Source organism: Bemisia tabaci, chromosome 2, assembly GCF_918797505.1.
Source record: "Bemisia tabaci chromosome 2, PGI_BMITA_v3".
Classification (NCBI taxonomy): domain Eukaryota; kingdom Metazoa; phylum Arthropoda; class Insecta; order Hemiptera; family Aleyrodidae; genus Bemisia; species Bemisia tabaci.
In genome coordinates this window covers 246,239-258,855 of record NC_092794.1, presented here as the reverse complement: position 1 = coordinate 258,855, position 12,617 = coordinate 246,239, and the positions used below count along the sequence as shown (strand labels likewise).

Genomic DNA, 12,617 nt, shown 5'->3' with positions numbered 1-12,617 from the left:
CTCAGTTTTCATTGCTGTTTCCCACTCTTGACGTTCTGTACAATTCATTGCCTCATCGTAAGTTAAAGGTGAGGAAGCATCACAATAATTGACATAAATCAAGTTATTATAAATGAAATCATCCTTTTTATTGGGTTTTCTTGGCCTATCAGATCTCCTTAAGATTGCATTATCTGTGTTTGTTGTATTTTCATTCGATTTAATTGTTTCATCTAATTCATCATCTGTTTCACTTACGTTTTCTGAATCACTGTCAGTTTTCAAATTAATACACTGTTTATCATCTTCAATAAATTCAACATGTCTAGCAACAACTATTTTACCATTTACGAGGATTCTATATCCTACATCGGCATATCCAATCAGGATTCCCATTTCTGCTTTGTTATCAAACTTCGACTTCCTTTTTACCTCTGGTGTTCTTACAAAAGCTTTACACCCGTACAGTTTTAAATTCGATACATTTGGCTTTTTTTGAAAGAAAATTTCATAAGGTGTCTTACATTCAGAAGTACTTCTACTCAAAATTCTATTTTTGAGATAAGCGGCTGTTTTTACTACCTCTGGCCAATATCTCACATTGACTTTTGACTCAGACATCAAACATCTAGCCATATCCATTTCAGATCTATTGTACCTCTCGGCTACACCGTTCAATTCGTGTACATACGGTGGGCACGATTTCAAGTAAATTCCTTTTTCTCTAAGAAAATTAGACACATTTTTGTTTATATATTCTTTACCGTTGTCACAGATTACTTGTTTAACATTTTTACCTGTGAGATTTTGCACCAAATTCACATAATCAACAAAACAATCATATGTTTGATCCTTACTTTTTATACAATAAATTTTGGACAGCTTACTGTAATCATCGATAAAAGAGAGAAAATATTTTTCACCTGAGTTACCAACTGTTGAATGGGGACCATTAAGGTCTGTATGAACAATTTCAAGAACATCCTTCGCTTTAGAGCGATTATTTTGAAAAGGCAAATTATGCATTTTACTTTCCAAGCATGTAGCACATTTCATGAATTCAGTTTCCATACCTTTAGGGGCTCCATCTAATAAATCCTTTTTAAGCATGATATTTAAGCATTTAAAATTAACGTGGCCCAGTTGGCGATGCCATTTTTCTTTCACTGTTAATCCTGCATAACTTTCACAAGAAAAAACTTTTGGCTCAGTCGGAATGAAACCTCTTAACTTATATAAACTGCCTTCTTTAACAGCAACAGCTATCAATTCTCCATTTTGGTTATAAATCTTTGATGTATTCCCTTTAGATATTATTTTATTTTTCTGTGTAACTTTGGCATAACTAATCAAATCAGCTTTCATTTCTTTAACATAGAAAACATTTGGAAGAATAACTGGTACATTTTGTCCATACACTGAAAATGAAACTTTTACCTTTCCTACTTTAGTTGCTTTTAAGATTCGGCCGTCACCAATCCTAACATCTACTGGATCCTTTAATGTGATACTCTCACTGAAATATTCGTCATTTCTGATTATGTGGTCTGTGCAACCACTGTCTAGGAGCCAATCTACATGATTATCATCGCTTAAATTAGTAGTATTACATGAAATATTTGTTGTGTTCACCACCACGTTAAAGCAGTTACCGCTAGTACTCACTTCAGAGCTGTCTTGATCCTGCCGTCTTTGTCCCCGGTTACCTCGATACCAGCTCCGTTGTCCTCTGTACTGACCTCGATGACCTCCACGAAAATGACCTCTTTGACCATGATGGTGACTTCTGTTTCCCCGGAATTGACCTCTTTGATAAGAACCTTTGGCTTGATCACAGAAGCGTTGAATGTGTCCAGGGCGATTGCACAAGTAACATACTTGTTGGGCATTCTTGTTGTTTCGCGACTCAGCTTGAAATACATTTGATTTCTCGTCCACTCCTGATGCCTCCACTGATTTTGTTTGTTGCCATTTCAATAACACTTTGCTTTTGACGTATTCTGTCGTCTTCTCTGCTTCTGGTAATACGTCGATTAAATCACCTATGTGACTGTATTCTTTAGGGAGCGCTTTCAATAGATAGTTCAATTTTTCCGGCTGTTTGACACTTGCTCCGGCATTGATTAACTCGTTGTAGATTCTTTCAAAATCATCAAAGAATGGCGTTGGATCAGAATCGGATTTCAATCTAAGAGCTTCCAGGTTGTTCCGACACACAATTTGCAAAGCTGTGGAGGGTTTCAGATACATTTCGTCAAACTTCTTTAAAATTTCATACGCTGTTTGCATACTAGCAACGTATTCTAACTGCTTATTACTAATAGAGCTATAAATGTAGTTAGTGGCTTTAACATCCAGCTCATCGAACCTCTCCAGCGTGTTCTTGTCTTTCTCAGCATCAAGTTTCTTCTTAGATTTTTCTACAACGCATTTGCATTTCTTGAACTCTAAAAACTTTAGCAGCCTCCTCTTCCAGTGCACGTATTCTGACCCATCAAATATCGGCAAAACAATTTCATCGAATTTCACGTACCTTTGCGCCATCTTAACCTCAGAACGCACTTTCACGATCACGCTATTTTTCACTTTGCAGAAACACGAAACTTAGTCGGTTCATCGCGAACTTCAACCACGCTCTGCTACCATGTTGAAATAAATCACTAAAACCATTTCAGGATCTGACGATTGTCTTTTTATTACATATAAAAGTAGACGAGCACATGGACAAATCATCTTAACGTAATAAGCCACATTACAGCTTACAGCATTACACAGAGATGCACACACACACACATTGGATACAGAAGAGAGGGGAGAATAGCGTTGGCCCTGCATGGTGCTGCTCTCTATACTCAGATAAATTTACTACTCAACAGCTTCTTCTGTAAAATATGATTAGAGAGAGAGAAAGACGGAGCGATGGCTCGTTAAATAAAATTCGAAGCTTTTTAAGCTGTAAAATGCAAAAAGCGCTACAAAGTAACGGCGGAATCAGCATTAATAACAGCGAAATTCGGGAAAAATAACCGCGAAATCGGGGAAAAATAAAAGCGAAATTTTCCAATGTCTACAGATTGGTGATCGGTTGATTTTCAATATGAATTGATCTTTGATGTCTAAGTCAATTTTCTCTGTATGGATCCATCTTCAACTTCAACCTAAGTTTTGTATGTCACAAAATTGTAGCTTTTAGACTATTGCTAAAATCAGTCGTTCATGAAAATCGATCAATTGATACACTGAAGATTTGTGAGTAGATCGAAGATGGGTGGATGATAAAAAAATGAATGAATACATCAAAGATATATCAATCTCTGATGTATTGATCAATTTCAGTACTAGTCTAGAAGCTACCTTTTTGCGACTTACGAATCTTATTTTTTTGGAGAGGACCCCGCAAACCTCTTATTTATTTACAGTTCCTACGGGACAATACAGGCCCATTTGCTAAACATTACAAGGATACAATGAAACAACCAGATGGCAATAAGGTTAAAAAAAAAAAAAAAAAAAAAAAAAAAAAAAAAAAAAGGGATATAGGGATGTAGGGAGCTTATAGGGATGTTTGGTATGATAGATTTCCCATTTTTATTGCATTAAACTCATCTATGGATGCTGATCACAAGTCATTATTGCGTCAATTTCTATACATGCTACCGTCCAGTTGAAATGACCCCCGTTTCTTTCAACATAGGAAAATGGCGTAGATTATGAAATCCTGCGATGTTCGTCATCCAAAAACAACATCAACGAAATTGATCAAAACCTATCCAAAAAAATTGCAATAAAATAAAATTAGATTGATTTGTGGATAATTTATTAATCTATTTTCTCTTTGGTGCAATTAAAATATCAATTCACTCTTGATAAATCCCAATTTGGCCATATTTTCATTATTTTTGTTTACATTCGAGGCACCGCCATCTTGGTGCACTCATTTGTGGCTCCATGGGCGAGAACCAATCAGAATTGGATTTTTTTAAGGCCGCTTTCAGCCCAACCGAGCCCGACCTCCCTAGTAGCACAAATACAGAAAATTTACCAAAAAAAAATTCGTAAAAAAAGACGTAAAATAGACCAAAAATGAAATGCCGATGTAGTCTTTTTTACAAGAATAATTCGTAAAGAGTGCAAGATTTTTTATGTAAAAAGATCGAGTTTCCTTACGTAAAAAGTTATGCGCAAGAAAACTCTCCCTTCCTAAAATTGATTAAAATGATAAATCGTAAAGAAAAAAATAGACTTTTTACCTATATGAATCTGTAGTCAATTATTTCTCCTTGAGATCAACTTTCAAATTATTATCTACCTGTCGGGAATTGAACCTGGGACCTGCCTATCTGGAATCGAATGCGCTACCTACTGAGCAAACGAGGCTTCTGTATTTCAGGGGCGAATTTGCGCTGTATAAGTGCATATTTTTATTGTTGAATATGCGTGAGAACGAATTGCGGAATATTTTTTGAATTTGGTAAAACTGGATAAGGGCAAAAACTAATATTTATCATGGATATTTTAAAGATGGTATACCTACTTTCAAAAGTACCTTTGTTGTTCAGGAATATGTGAAAAAAATTATGTACATTTTAATAATTTGTCCCCCTTTTTTCTTTTTCTTTTCTTAAATATTATTAACATGCATCAATTTTTTATAAGAATGTCTTAACTATTTTAATAAAGATAAGTTATTAAAATCTTCTCGAACTTTTAAAAACTCCGGCTTATTCGTTCAGAACAAAGTGTTTTTGTATCCAGTTTTCGGGCTATACTTTTTTTTACAAACAATCTTTAGGGGACATTAGAATTTTTTGCTCAATTTCCTTGTCATAAAAACTACAAAGGTATTTCCTGTTCGGTCAATTCAGCAAAGAGGTGTGTGAAAAAATGGCCAAAAATGCCTCACTCATGCATTTTCGAACTTTGAACACTGGGGGTGCTACAGTAGCTTCCGAGACGCCCAAAACCGGTCGCCGTTTTGCTTAGAAGCGCCGGGTTGCGACGCCGCCATTTTTTAAATTGGAAACCTTTAAAAATTCATATCTCCGCTGCATCTTAACCGATTTCAATGAACTTTTTTTTAAAATGCTCCTCTTAAATAGAGCTTTGTAGTGGTATATAGTTTTTTGGGGTTTACTTGGCTTTAAGCGGCACTTACGCGGTTTTAGCACTTCTTGATAGACACAAAAATGTAGTTTTTATTTTACCACGATCGTGGAATCGACGTAATCTAAACAAAAACCAGTTTAAATGAGAGTTCAGGTTCTCACCTTTCTAACGAGCACAAGATCATTCCGGGGAAACGTTTAGTTTCCGAGATCAAAGTTGGTCACATGCGCTTTTGCGCAATGTGAGGGCGTGTTATCACTGAGTCATTCGCGAACTAAGGGTCCCTTACGTTCAATTTACGTTGAAATAATTACACAGAGCAGTAAGGTGTACAACAACACGAGCCGTTTTTCACCTTCGGCTGCCGATGTGCGACGTTGCCATTTTTTGAAGTGAAAACTCTTAAAAATGCATAACTTCGCTGCATTTCAACTGATTTTAATGAACTTTTTTTAAAATGTTCCTCTTAAATAGAGCTATCTAATGGCATTCAGGTTTCTGGATTTTATTTACCTTAGGGAAGCACTTAGGTCGTTTATATGGTTCTTTGCAGAGATTTTTCGTACAAAAAAGTGTTGCTATTTTGTTTCCCAGGGGTTCTGGGAGGGTTTGAAATGGCAGAATCTTAAAAAGAGAACTTTTGAAAAAGGGATTCTTTTAATCACTATTCTAACGTGTACAAATATTGAAAGCGACGCTCTCATTGTACAAGAGAAGGTGGTGTTGCTAATTTACCAAGATTTGTGCATTTAACTTAAAGCGATGGTGATCCTCCAATCTAGTTTGAATGTTAAAAAAAATCGGGGGAAATACAGACCTCCTTCCAAAAAAGAAAAAAAAAGCAACACTATTTTTTGTACGAAAAATCTCTGCAAAGAATCATATAAACGACCTAAGTGCTTCCCTAAGGTAAATAAAATCCAGAAACCTGAATGCCATTAGATAGCTCTATTTAAGAGGAACATTTTAAAAAAAGTTCATTAAAATCGGTTGAAATGCAGCGAAGTTATGCATTTTTAAGAGTTTTCACTTCAAAAAATGGCAACGTCGCACATCGGCAGCCGAAGGTGAAACACGGCTCGTGTTGTTGTACACCTTACTGCTCTGTGTAATTATTTCAACGTAAATTGAACGTAAGGGACCCTTAGTTCGCGAATGACTCAGTGATAACACGCACTCACATTGCGCAAAAGCGCATGTGACCAACTTTGATCTCGGAAACTAAACGTTTCCCCGGAATGATCTTGTGCTCGTTAGAAAGGTGAGAACCTGAACTCTCATTTAAACTGGTTTTTGTTTAGATTACGTCGATTCCACGATCGTGGTAAAATAAAAACTACATTTTTGTGTCTATCAAGAAGTGCTAAAACCGCGTAAGTGCCGCTTAAAGCCAAGTAAACCCCAGAAAACTACACACCACTAGAGAGCTCTATTTAAGAGGAGCATTTTAAAAAAAAGTTCATTGAAATCGGTTGAGATGCATCGGAGATATGAATTTTTAAAGGTTTCCAATTTAAGAAATGGCAACGTCGTAACCCGGTTCCTTCTAAGCAAAACGGCGACCGGTTTTGGGCGTCTCGGAAGCTACTGTAGCACCCCAATTGTTCAAAGTTCGAAAATGCCTTGAGGCATTTTTGGCCGTTTTATCACACACCTCTTTTCCGTTCAGACATTTTTTTCCTCATTTTCTACATGGAAAAAATCGCGAATTTTTTACGTACAGATTTCAGTTCAATCCCCCAATTTTTTTACGTCTTTGATCACAAATTATTTACGTTAAGTTGTCAGATTTGATTTTTTACGAGTTCTTTTACGTACATATTTCGTACTCGTAAAATTTACTAGTTTTAATTTTTTTTTCACGAATTATATTACAAGATGTGCTACTAGGGCTGATGCAGAGCGTAAAGGATTGAAGGAATAACATTTCTTTAATAACGAGAAGACCTTCCTATTCGGTAGAAAAACAGGGAGCACGGAGTTACCTCTTAGTCGAGCACACAGAGAAGATGGCGAGATTCCATACACACTACATGAGACAATGAGCAAATAAGATGTGTAAGACCCTGATTGGTCGATTCTGATGACATGTTGAGTTTGAGCCAATGGCGGTAAATTCAATTGCTGTCAACACCCCCTCTCAATTGATGCACATACAGAAAATTGATAACATGGAGTTCATATTAAAACACTTTTTAAAATTCGTCAATTGCTCCTAGCACCCCTTTCAATCGATGGATTTTAAAAAAGTTTACGACTTTTGACAAAGTCTATGTCTAACAATTTAGAAGTCACATATTTAGAAATAAGTATTTGGCAAAGGAACAAAAAAAAGGAATGTGCCTGATCGGTCAAGTTAGGATCAAAATGCTCAAAAATACATTTATTTAGGGGTTTAGTGAGAATGTCAGCTATTTGTTTCTGAGTGGGAATATATTTAATTTCAATGGTTTTGTTTTTAACTTTTTTCTTGATAAAATGATGTTTCACATCTATGTGTTTTAGCCTTTTGGGTTGTTCAATTGATGAGCTAATCTTAATCGATGACTGCTTATCTTCGTAAATAACTACAGGCTTTTCTACCTCACATATACCTATTTCGTTTAAAAGAATTTTATGCCAGCAGGCTTCACATGTGCTTTGACTCAATAACACATATTCAGCTTCTCTTGACGAAAGACTGACACAATTTTGTTTCTTTGATGTCCATGAGACGGTGCAGTTAAACATTTTGAAGCAGAAACCTGAGGTTGATTTTCGGTCTGTGTTGTCGCCAGCCCAGTCAGAATCTGCAAAGCCTTTGACATTTATTTGATTACAATCATTTCTTTTATAAACTAGTTTGAGATCTAAGGTTCCTTTAATGTAGCGCAAAACACGCTTTAAACAAGTAAGAAGCTCTGTACTAGCGCAGCTTTGGTATCTACTTAAGATGCTGATAGAAGCACACAAATCAGGGCGACTGCCAAGCATAGCATGCATAACACAGCCAATAATTTTTCGACATGTATTTTCCAATTTAGGACTTTCAGATTTAGGTCGTAATAGAGAGTATTGTTAAGGGCCGCTCCGACATTCACCGCGAGGTAGAAAAGCTCAATTATAAAAAGATGCGGGTATTTTGTAGAAGGGGTAGTCTTCGGGCCACCCTAGAATATTTTCTTGTTTTATGACCGGGAGCCGGTCGGTCGGCGAGGAGGACCCTCATTTATACCCGTGTTATTAGTGATATGTCCCCGTTTCTCATCCTGAGTCTTCTGAAAAACCGGTTTTCTAAAAAAAATCGGATTTTTAACGAAAAATAATTCTCCAGCCTAAAGATAAATTGTTGCTTCCTTTTTGGGAGTACATAATTATGACTGAGGATATTCTAATCTGAAAAAAAATATTAAGAGTACATTTGGTATGATTCTGTAGCTCGTACCTGGCTTAGAGAAAAAAGAGAGAGTTTGGGGGTATCTGTAATGGGGTTTCCCCACTGCACTTTATATTTCCCGCCCTTGGGAGGGATGAGCGGATTGGTTTGTCCTGAGTGGCGACCAATCGGAGGCCGGTGATGCTTTTCCCCGATTGGCCGTTGCTTTGGACAGCAGTCAGTTGAAGTTTTGTCCAGTATTGCTAAGATATCGTGGCGAGTTCCACGTACCCGTGAGGTTTCCTAGATTTTCATTGTCAGCTCAAACTAGAGGAACTTTACTTAAGGGGGCCTTGGAGGAAATCCTAGTCCATTTCATACTCCAAACCAAGTGCTTATCCAATCAGGTGAAATTGCCCATCAGAATGGTCATCATCGTGGCACTCTTCCGAATATGCCTTTCTCACCTGCGATAGTGATTTTACAAAATGGCAGTAGCCGAGCTAGCATACCGTCTGTGGGGGACCGCACTTTTAACAGCCAACGACCACAGGATTTCTTGAGCACCCCATCAATTTCGGGTCAGCAAAGTCTCTTGCAACAACCGCCTATCTTTTCAAGGCCTCCACCAGGTTTTCCGCCTTCAACAGGCGTAGTGCAAAACGAACCGAGGGTAGGTGAGGCTGCAGGCATGGTACCTAGTACTAGTTCAGGAGTTGGAGCGTATTCGCGCGTATTTGGGCGTTGCTCGATTGACATCTCAATTACCAGATGCGTGTCACCTGGAGCGTATTCGCGCGTATTTGGGCGTTGCTCGATTGACATCTCAATTACCAGATGCGTGTCACCAAATGTCCCAACAATTCGCATTAAATTTTGCCAGTCGTTGTGCTTCTCCAGTCATGGATCCTCTAAATCAACCACCTGTAAATGTATCACCTCCTTCCCCAACCCGTAGTGTGTCTCAAGTGGGAAGCCATTCGCCGAGTCCATCAAATGTAAACAATGAGGTGCCAAACATAAAGACTGAATCTCGTCGCAGTTTGACGTCACCCGGCAACAATCGGCTGTACGGCAATCTGAAATTTATGTAGGTTTCCAAGAGGAAAACGGATGAAAAAACTTGAGAATTAGTCTAGTTTGGAGACGACATATTTATTCGACGTAAAACGTGCGGCGGCAGGTGATGAACAAAGTGAACATGGCGAGAGAGAGAGTAAGAGTACACAGTTCACAAAGAGAGCCCATAGAGGGCAGCCTTGTACGGCAATAGGGTTCCAACACTTCCCCTTGAGGCTAAAATTTTTACATGGATAGGTATATCTTGAATTTTTGAAAAAATTTTAAGTCTCACAATAAAAGCTTTTGAAAAAAAAAAATTGCGTCTCACAATAAAATGGAATTTTGAGTTATTATGAACTTCCCCTTCAGACAAAAAACTTCGCACTGAGTGCACGTATAGCTTAACATAACAACGGGACAATAAATGTTCTTAGAAATATAAAGAACAGAATACAGCAAAAAAGTGAGGTAGGTACACTCTTAAAGGAAAAAAATTAAACATGGATGAAATTTCAAGGAGCCTCAATCACATTGATTGAGTTACAAAGGAATTTGGTTATGGCTCCATTCAAAGGTTTAGTAAAAAAGAACTGAAGGATTTTCTTTACCGGGCACAAAAGAGGGGTATCGATGAGGGCCAATTCTGGCCCCACTTCAAAAAATTATCTGAGCCCACATTTCAAGTACCGTAGGGTAGGTGCATTCTGGCGCAAAATTTTTTTGCGATTGTGCATCGTTTTCCTGCCAAAACAGCCAAGTCAATTTTTTGTCTGAAAAATGGTTTTAATTTTATGACGAGCCCAAAAAAGCTTCGCTTCATGAATACGGGAGGTTTATAAACGTAATTTTTTGCGCACTTCTCAATGGAGCCGGCGAAAATTGTCTATACCCACTTTTAATGGATCATTCTGGACATTTTCAACGATCTTTGGGTTTTTTTGGCAATTTTTCACCTGTAACTAGAAAACTGTTAATTATACAACAAAAACAATTGCGCAGATTCAAAAAGAGCGTAAAAAATCCGTTAGAAAGCATTGGTTAGACATTTTCTCAGCTTAAACTGTCAACACGAAAAAGAGCTGTAAACTTGAGAAAACCGAAAAAACTGCATTTTCCACTATTTTTAGTTTTCATTTACACCCAGCAAAATTTTGCCACATCACCAAAATTTAGCAGATTAAAGTTACATATCAGTAGGTACATGAAACACGCCAAAAATTACGGTGTGGAAAAATTGTGCTCATAGTTGAAAATAGACTTTTGTTGAATGGAACCATCCTTGAATAAAGGATGAAAATTCTCTAACTCTCCGGGAAGATTCGCCAATCATTCATAGGATACCTGTATCCGGGTAATTTTTTGCGTACTTTCGATTGGAACGAGTGAAAATTGTGAAAAATCATGTTAAGTGGGTCATTCAGAGAATTTTTCACGATTTTTGGAGGGTTTTGGGTTTTTTTGTGGGGGGGGGGGGTAGGGTTTTTATTGGGGGTTTGGGGAGCATTTTTTGTTTGTAATACAACAAAAACAACCACAAATTCAGAAAGAACGCAAAAAATTCGATAGGATTCGATACTTGATACTCTCTCTCAGGTTGAACTGTCTACACGAAAAACGGTCTCAAACTCGAGAAACTGGAAAAAACGGGCTTTTCTCCAGCTCCCTAGTCCCTAGTCATAATTTACATCCTGGTCAGTTAACAGGTTAGATTGTTAAGCAGTTACAGGGTATAACAACTAAGTGACGACAAACTTCCAGGGCTTGTTCTATGGCCAGAGTTAAGAAATTTCGTGAAAGATTATTAAAAGAATTCTCATGAGGAAATTTCAAGAAATTTCATGAAATTTCAGGAAATTTCATTGAACACTCAGAATTCAGGATAAAACCCTAGAAACTTAAAAATCTCCTTAAGTCTCTTTATATGTGTGCACGTGGTAAACTGTCGAAGGGAACTTTAGAAATACCCATGAAGTTGAGTAAAACAGCAAAAACATAATTTTGAATTTTTTTTCTCAAATTTTGGTTGAACACACAGCCGTACCGGTTGAACACCAAAAAAAATTTTACGGATAAAGTAAGACGTTAGCTTTCATACTCGGAACAAAACAAATTTCTTGATTATAAAGATTCCTAGTACCCTCTAATAGTATATCCTTCTTTTTTGGTACAAAAAGGAGGGAGGGATCTTAAAGGTAATGTAGCATCGCGTCCATGATATTGGACTCCATGCTCACCTATATGGTATTCGGTTGCTCATCACATCCAAAATCTTGGACTCCTTGCTCACTTTAATGAGGGATAATTTTTTTAGAAAAATCGAAGTGAGCATAGCATCCAAAATTGTGGGATGCAGGTATTCTCTGACAACACACGAGCATATGGTCCAAAAATTTATTAAGACAAGTTTTGTAAAATAAAAGACGGACAAATGTGTTTTCGTAAAAGAATTGTGTATTGGTTAGGTTAGGTTAGGTTAGGTTAGGTTAGGTTAGGTTAGGTTAGGTTAGGTTAGGTTAGGTTAGGTTAGGTGAGGTTAGGTTAGGTTAGGTTAGTTCAAGTTAGATTAGATAAGAAAAGTATACGATTTTCTATCATGATGAACTTTAAAACTAAGAATGGTCTATACTTGCTATTGGACTCCATGCTCAAGCAAAGAAGTGAGAAGTTTAGCGATGAGCATGGAGTCCAAGATCTTAGACGAGATGAGCAGGCAAGTTTATCAAGGGTGAGCATGGAGTCCAATATCATGGACGCGATGCTACATAATCATCTTAAACTATCCTTGAAACAATTTAATTGATTTTTCAGAAATTAACAGTTTCCTTCGCTAACGTATTTCTTTTTTGAAATAGGAAATATTTGATAAATAAGTAGAGTACCTGTATTTTTGAGCTTTGAAGTGATAGATTTTGAGATCATCAGTAAGTAGGTAGGTATTTTACTTTTTCTTGAATCTGAGAGAAAATGTCTCAAAATGAAAGAGTAAGAATTTTGTAAGTATAAGAGAAGACGAGAAGAGAAGAACTAAGAAGAGACTGCGCTTCACTTGGTCTAATTGACGAATATTATTCTCTTTAAGAATAAAAACAAATTCTGCTAGAAAAAACAAGCATTT

The 12,617-nt window shown here is 37.1% G+C and overlaps 1 long non-coding RNA gene across 1 annotated transcript; it reads right to left on the bottom strand.

Moving 5' to 3' along the window:
- Positions 1-2,648: 2,648 nt before the first annotated feature.
- LOC140223959 (uncharacterized) lies at positions 2,649-10,937 on the bottom strand. The gene is made up of 2 exons (XR_011899214.1): positions 9,289-10,937; positions 2,649-9,222 (listed from the first exon to the last, which is right to left on the bottom strand). It is a non-coding gene; the product is annotated as an uncharacterized lncRNA (long non-coding RNA).
- Positions 10,938-12,617: the final 1,680 nt, after the last annotated feature.